The sequence below is a fragment of the Hyla sarda genome, unplaced genomic scaffold (assembly GCF_029499605.1).
Source record: "Hyla sarda isolate aHylSar1 unplaced genomic scaffold, aHylSar1.hap1 scaffold_2842, whole genome shotgun sequence".
In the NCBI taxonomy this organism is placed as follows: Eukaryota; Metazoa; Chordata; class Amphibia; order Anura; family Hylidae; genus Hyla; species Hyla sarda.
In genome coordinates this window covers 23,581-29,629 of record NW_026609548.1, presented here as the reverse complement: position 1 = coordinate 29,629, position 6,049 = coordinate 23,581, and the positions used below count along the sequence as shown (strand labels likewise).

The 6,049-nt window shown below is 45.7% G+C and overlaps 2 non-coding genes and 1 pseudogene across 2 annotated transcripts; all 3 read right to left on the bottom strand.

Moving 5' to 3' along the window:
* Nucleotides 1-85, bottom strand: LOC130326388 (U2 spliceosomal RNA; annotated as a pseudogene; the record flags this gene model as incomplete).
* A 2,091-nt stretch (nt 86-2,176) lies between these two features.
* Nucleotides 2,177-2,367, bottom strand: LOC130326387 (U2 spliceosomal RNA). The gene has a single exon (XR_008870994.1). It is a non-coding gene; the product is annotated as a U2 spliceosomal RNA (small nuclear RNA).
* A 2,081-nt stretch (nt 2,368-4,448) lies between these two features.
* On the bottom strand, nt 4,449-4,639 carry LOC130326386 (U2 spliceosomal RNA). Its single transcript, XR_008870993.1, has one exon. It is a non-coding gene; the product is annotated as a U2 spliceosomal RNA (small nuclear RNA).
* Nucleotides 4,640-6,049: the final 1,410 nt, after the last annotated feature.

The window sequence follows — 6,049 nt, the reverse complement described above, 5'->3', positions numbered from 1 at the left end:
GGTCCCCAGATAGGGGACGTATCAGATATTAAACTGATAAGAACAGATACTACACTTGATCTTAGCCAAAAGGCCGAGAAGCGATAACCGTGAAAGGGGCGGGCCCAACAAGGTCCCCTTCATGGGCACTATCACTGCTTGCTGTCAGGGAGGCTGCCAGACAATTTTCCATGCACACTCTGGGCTGGGGGGCAGTCAACCACCAGTACACACAGCAGAACCTAAACCCATACCATTATTGCTAAGCAGCAAGACAGGGGCCCATTGCACTCCCACGGGGCCTTTTTAAATGCAATCCATAACCCGGATTTGCCAGGAACCCTTCTTACTCCTCCTACTTGCATGTGACACTGGGCTTAGGATCTGCATAGGAAACACACACACAAGCACACACCTACCTTTGTTGCCTGCAGATGCCTCCTTGGCTGTCCCCAAACGGTATCAAACCAACACCCACGGGAAGCTGTAAGCATAGAGGACATGCCTGCACCCCATTGGACTTACCTGTGTGGGTTAAATCCGGGTTATTTGACAACCTATGGCGGTGATGGTTCTGCTCAGGCAGAGCAGTGCTGATGCTCCTCATAAAGCTGTCGCTGCTGTGAAGGTTCTAGGTGACATCACAAATCCCTATGGTTACATACACAACAAAGCTGGGTTGTTGTTGTTTACACTCTGCAAGGCCTGTGGAAGTGAGTGACATCATAGCACTGTAGTTCTGAGGGTTCTAGATGGATGCAACAATCTCCTGTTGCTTCTATGAAGGCCATAATAGACGACATCACCAAACAGCTCCATAGTCACATACACAGCAAAGGAGAGATGTTGTTTACACCTAGTGATGTCAGTGGTATTGAGTGACATCACAGCACAGTGCTAAGGCTCCTGGGCCTGGACACAGCAGCGGCTGCAATATCTCAACGGAGAATACGTTTATATATATGTGTGTGTGTGCGCGTATATATATATATATATATATATATATATATATATATATATATATATTTCTCCGCCGAAATCACTTTTAAACCCATTTCCACCTTTTTTTCCCTTCTCTTCCTCTTACTTTTTTTTCACGTTTTTTTACGTTTTTCTCCTTTTCGCCTCTTTTCTGGGCGTATTATTCTTCTTTTTCTTCTTTTTTTTCGTCTAATGCATACCCCATCAGTGCAGCAATGCTTATTCAATACCGCCAGCAGATGGAGACACTGGGGGATAATTTTCTAAGGATTTATACTGATTTTTCCTGTCTGAATTTGTCGCACAGAAAGTTGCAGGCCAAATATGTGTGACATTTCTGCGACTTTAGCTTCTAGAGCATTTTTACAACATTATACATAGGTGCTGAATACATAAAAAGCGACTGTTCAGCGACAGACAAGTCGCATCGGCTGAAAGTAGGCCAGAATGTCAGTCCATGTTGGAGCAGGTTTAGATACAGTCTAAAGTATAGATCTCAAAGTCTGTGCACAGAATTTAGCAAGGGCCTCGCACCTTCTGATGCATCAGGTAGGTGCACAATAGCATAGCCTAACCCTCTGTACTTTGGTCTATATTGATGCGGGACATAGACAGCCAGCTGATGACCAATCCATTAGTGCAATGGATGGCTGGAAGCATTTGTCTTTGCCTTTGCAATACCACAGAAGCAATGCATGGTCAATGTACAGCAATGACACACCTGTGTGAACAGCCAGGAGACCCCCCCCCCCCATGTTATGTTACATAGTTACATAGTTAGTACGGTCGAAAAAAGACATATGTCCATCACGTTCAACCAGGGAATTAAGGGGTAGGGGTGTGGCGCGATATTGGGGAAGGGATGAGATTTTATATTTCTTCATAAGCATTAATCTTATTTTGTCAATTAGGAACATTCAGCACCCACCCGCTATCAAGGCAGCTGCCTATCATGTCATGCCCTACCTGCACAGGTGTGCTGGCTACTCAAATGATCCAATTAAGGAGGCCATTTAGTCAGCAGCAGCAGAAGTCCTGTGCCTGGACGCTCCAACAGGGGCCAGACACAAGCAGAAGCAGAAGCAGCAGAAGCAGCAGCAGCACCACCTTTTGTTTTTTGGCTGCAGCAGCAGCAAGGCCCACAGGGCTGGCTAGCTGGCTAGCCAGCAAGCAGGTAGCAATGAAAGTAGGAATCTTTCTTTTTAACCCTGTAAGGGGGTGGTGCACTGTACCCGAAGATACTGCCATATCGGGTCAATGCATAGGGCGACGGAAGCAAGCTTCGAAATCGGCCCCCGTTCTCAAAAATCCATTTAATATATGGTCCCCAGATAGGGGACGTATCAGATATTAAACTGATAAGAACAGATACTACACTTGATCTTAGCCAAAAGGCCGAGAAGCGATAACCGTGAAAGGGGCGGGCCCAACAAGGTCCCCTTCATGGGCACTATCACTGCTTGCTGTCAGGGAGGCTGCCAGACAATTTTCCATGCACACTCTGGGCTGGGGGGCAGTCAACCACCAGTACACACAGCAGAACCTAAACCCATACCATTATTGCTAAGCAGCAAGACAGGGGCCCATTGCACTCCCACGGGGCCTTTTTAAATGCAATCCATAACCCGGATTTGCCAGGAACCCTTCTTACTCCTCCTACTTGCATGTGACACTGGGCTTAGGATCTGCATAGGAAACACACACACAAGCACACACCTACCTTTGTTGCCTGCAGATGCCTCCTTGGCTGTCCCCAAACGGTATCAAACCAACACCCACGGGAAGCTGTAAGCATAGAGGACATGCCTGCACCCCATTGGACTTACCTGTGTGGGTTAAATCCGGGTTATTTGACAACCTATGGCGGTGATGGTTCTGCTCAGGCAGAGCAGTGCTGATGCTCCTCATAAAGCTGTCGCTGCTGTGAAGGTTCTAGGTGACATCACAAATCCCTATGGTTACATACACAACAAAGCTGGGTTGTTGTTGTTTACACTCTGCAAGGCCTGTGGAAGTGAGTGACATCATAGCACTGTAGTTCTGAGGGTTCTAGATGGATGCAACAATCTCCTGTTGCTTCTATGAAGGCCATAATAGACGACATCACCAAACAGCTCCATAGTCACATACACAGCAAAGGAGAGATGTTGTTTACACCTAGTGATGTCAGTGGTATTGAGTGACATCACAGCACAGTGCTAAGGCTCCTGGGCCTGGACACAGCAGCGGCTGCAATATCTCAACGGAGAATACGTTTATATATATGTGTGTGTGTGCGCGTATATATATATATATATATATATATATATATATATATTTCTCCGCCGAAATCACTTTTAAACCCATTTCCACCTTTTTTTCCCTTCTCTTCCTCTTACTTTTTTTTCACGTTTTTTTACGTTTTTCTCCTTTTCGCCTCTTTTCTGGGCGTATTATTCTTCTTTTTCTTCTTTTTTTTCGTCTAATGCATACCCCATCAGTGCAGCAATGCTTATTCAATACCGCCAGCAGATGGAGACACTGGGGGATAATTTTCTAAGGATTTATACTGATTTTTCCTGTCTGAATTTGTCGCACAGAAAGTTGCAGGCCAAATATGTGTGACATTTCTGCGACTTTAGCTTCTAGAGCATTTTTACAACATTATACATAGGTGCTGAATACATAAAAAGCGACTGTTCAGCGACAGACAAGTCGCATCGGCTGAAAGTAGGCCAGAATGTCAGTCCATGTTGGAGCAGGTTTAGATACAGTCTAAAGTATAGATCTCAAAGTCTGTGCACAGAATTTAGCAAGGGCCTCGCACCTTCTGATGCATCAGGTAGGTGCACAATAGCATAGCCTAACCCTCTGTACTTTGGTCTATATTGATGCGGGACATAGACAGCCAGCTGATGACCAATCCATTAGTGCAATGGATGGCTGGAAGCATTTGTCTTTGCCTTTGCAATACCACAGAAGCAATGCATGGTCAATGTACAGCAATGACACACCTGTGTGAACAGCCAGGAGACCCCCCCCCCCCATGTTATGTTACATAGTTACATAGTTAGTACGGTCGAAAAAAGACATATGTCCATCACGTTCAACCAGGGAATTAAGGGGTAGGGGTGTGGCGCGATATTGGGGAAGGGATGAGATTTTATATTTCTTCATAAGCATTAATCTTATTTTGTCAATTAGGAACATTCAGCACCCACCCGCTATCAAGGCAGCTGCCTATCATGTCATGCCCTACCTGCACAGGTGTGCTGGCTACTCAAATGATCCAATTAAGGAGGCCATTTAGTCAGCAGCAGCAGAAGTCCTGTGCCTGGACGCTCCAACAGGGGCCAGACACAAGCAGAAGCAGAAGCAGCAGAAGCAGCAGCAGCACCACCTTTTGTTTTTTGGCTGCAGCAGCAGCAAGGCCCACAGGGCTGGCTAGCTGGCTAGCCAGCAAGCAGGTAGCAATGAAAGTAGGAATCTTTCTTTTTAACCCTGTAAGGGGGTGGTGCACTGTACCCGAAGATACTGCCATATCGGGTCAATGCATAGGGCGACGGAAGCAAGCTTCGAAATCGGCCCCCGTTCTCAAAAATCCATTTAATATATGGTCCCCAGATAGGGGACGTATCAGATATTAAACTGATAAGAACAGATACTACACTTGATCTTAGCCAAAAGGCCGAGAAGCGATAACCGTGAAAGGGGCGGGCCCAACAAGGTCCCCTTCATGGGCACTATCACTGCTTGCTGTCAGGGAGGCTGCCAGACAATTTTCCATGCACACTCTGGGCTGGGGGGCAGTCAACCACCAGTACACACAGCAGAACCTAAACCCATACCATTATTGCTAAGCAGCAAGACAGGGGCCCATTGCACTCCCACGGGGCCTTTTTAAATGCAATCCATAACCCGGATTTGCCAGGAACCCTTCTTACTCCTCCTACTTGCATGTGACACTGGGCTTAGGATCTGCATAGGAAACACACACACAAGCACACACCTACCTTTGTTGCCTGCAGATGCCTCCTTGGCTGTCCCCAAACGGTATCAAACCAACACCCACGGGAAGCTGTAAGCATAGAGGACATGCCTGCACCCCATTGGACTTACCTGTGTGGGTTAAATCCGGGTTATTTGACAACCTATGGCGGTGATGGTTCTGCTCAGGCAGAGCAGTGCTGATGCTCCTCATAAAGCTGTCGCTGCTGTGAAGGTTCTAGGTGACATCACAAATCCCTATGGTTACATACACAACAAAGCTGGGTTGTTGTTGTTTACACTCTGCAAGGCCTGTGGAAGTGAGTGACATCATAGCACTGTAGTTCTGAGGGTTCTAGATGGATGCAACAATCTCCTGTTGCTTCTATGAAGGCCATAATAGACGACATCACCAAACAGCTCCATAGTCACATACACAGCAAAGGAGAGATGTTGTTTACACCTAGTGATGTCAGTGGTATTGAGTGACATCACAGCACAGTGCTAAGGCTCCTGGGCCTGGACACAGCAGCGGCTGCAATATCTCAACGGAGAATACGTTTATATATATGTGTGTGTGTGCGCGTATATATATATATATATATATATATATATATATATATATATATATATATTTCTCCGCCGAAATCACTTTTAAACCCATTTCCACCTTTTTTTCCCTTCTCTTCCTCTTACTTTTTTTTCACGTTTTTTTACGTTTTTCTCCTTTTCGCCTCTTTTCTGGGCGTATTATTCTTCTTTTTCTTCTTTTTTTTCGTCTAATGCATACCCCATCAGTGCAGCAATGCTTATTCAATACCGCCAGCAGATGGAGACACTGGGGGATAATTTTCTAAGGATTTATACTGATTTTTCCTGTCTGAATTTGTCGCACAGAAAGTTGCAGGCCAAATATGTGTGACATTTCTGCGACTTTAGCTTCTAGAGCATTTTTACAACATTATACATAGGTGCTGAATACATAAAAAGCGACTGTTCAGCGACAGACAAGTCGCATCGGCTGAAAGTAGGCCAGAATGTCAGTCCATGTTGGAGCAGGTTTAGATACAGTCTAAAGTATAGATCTCAAAGTCTGTGCACAGAATTTAGCAAGGGCCTCGCA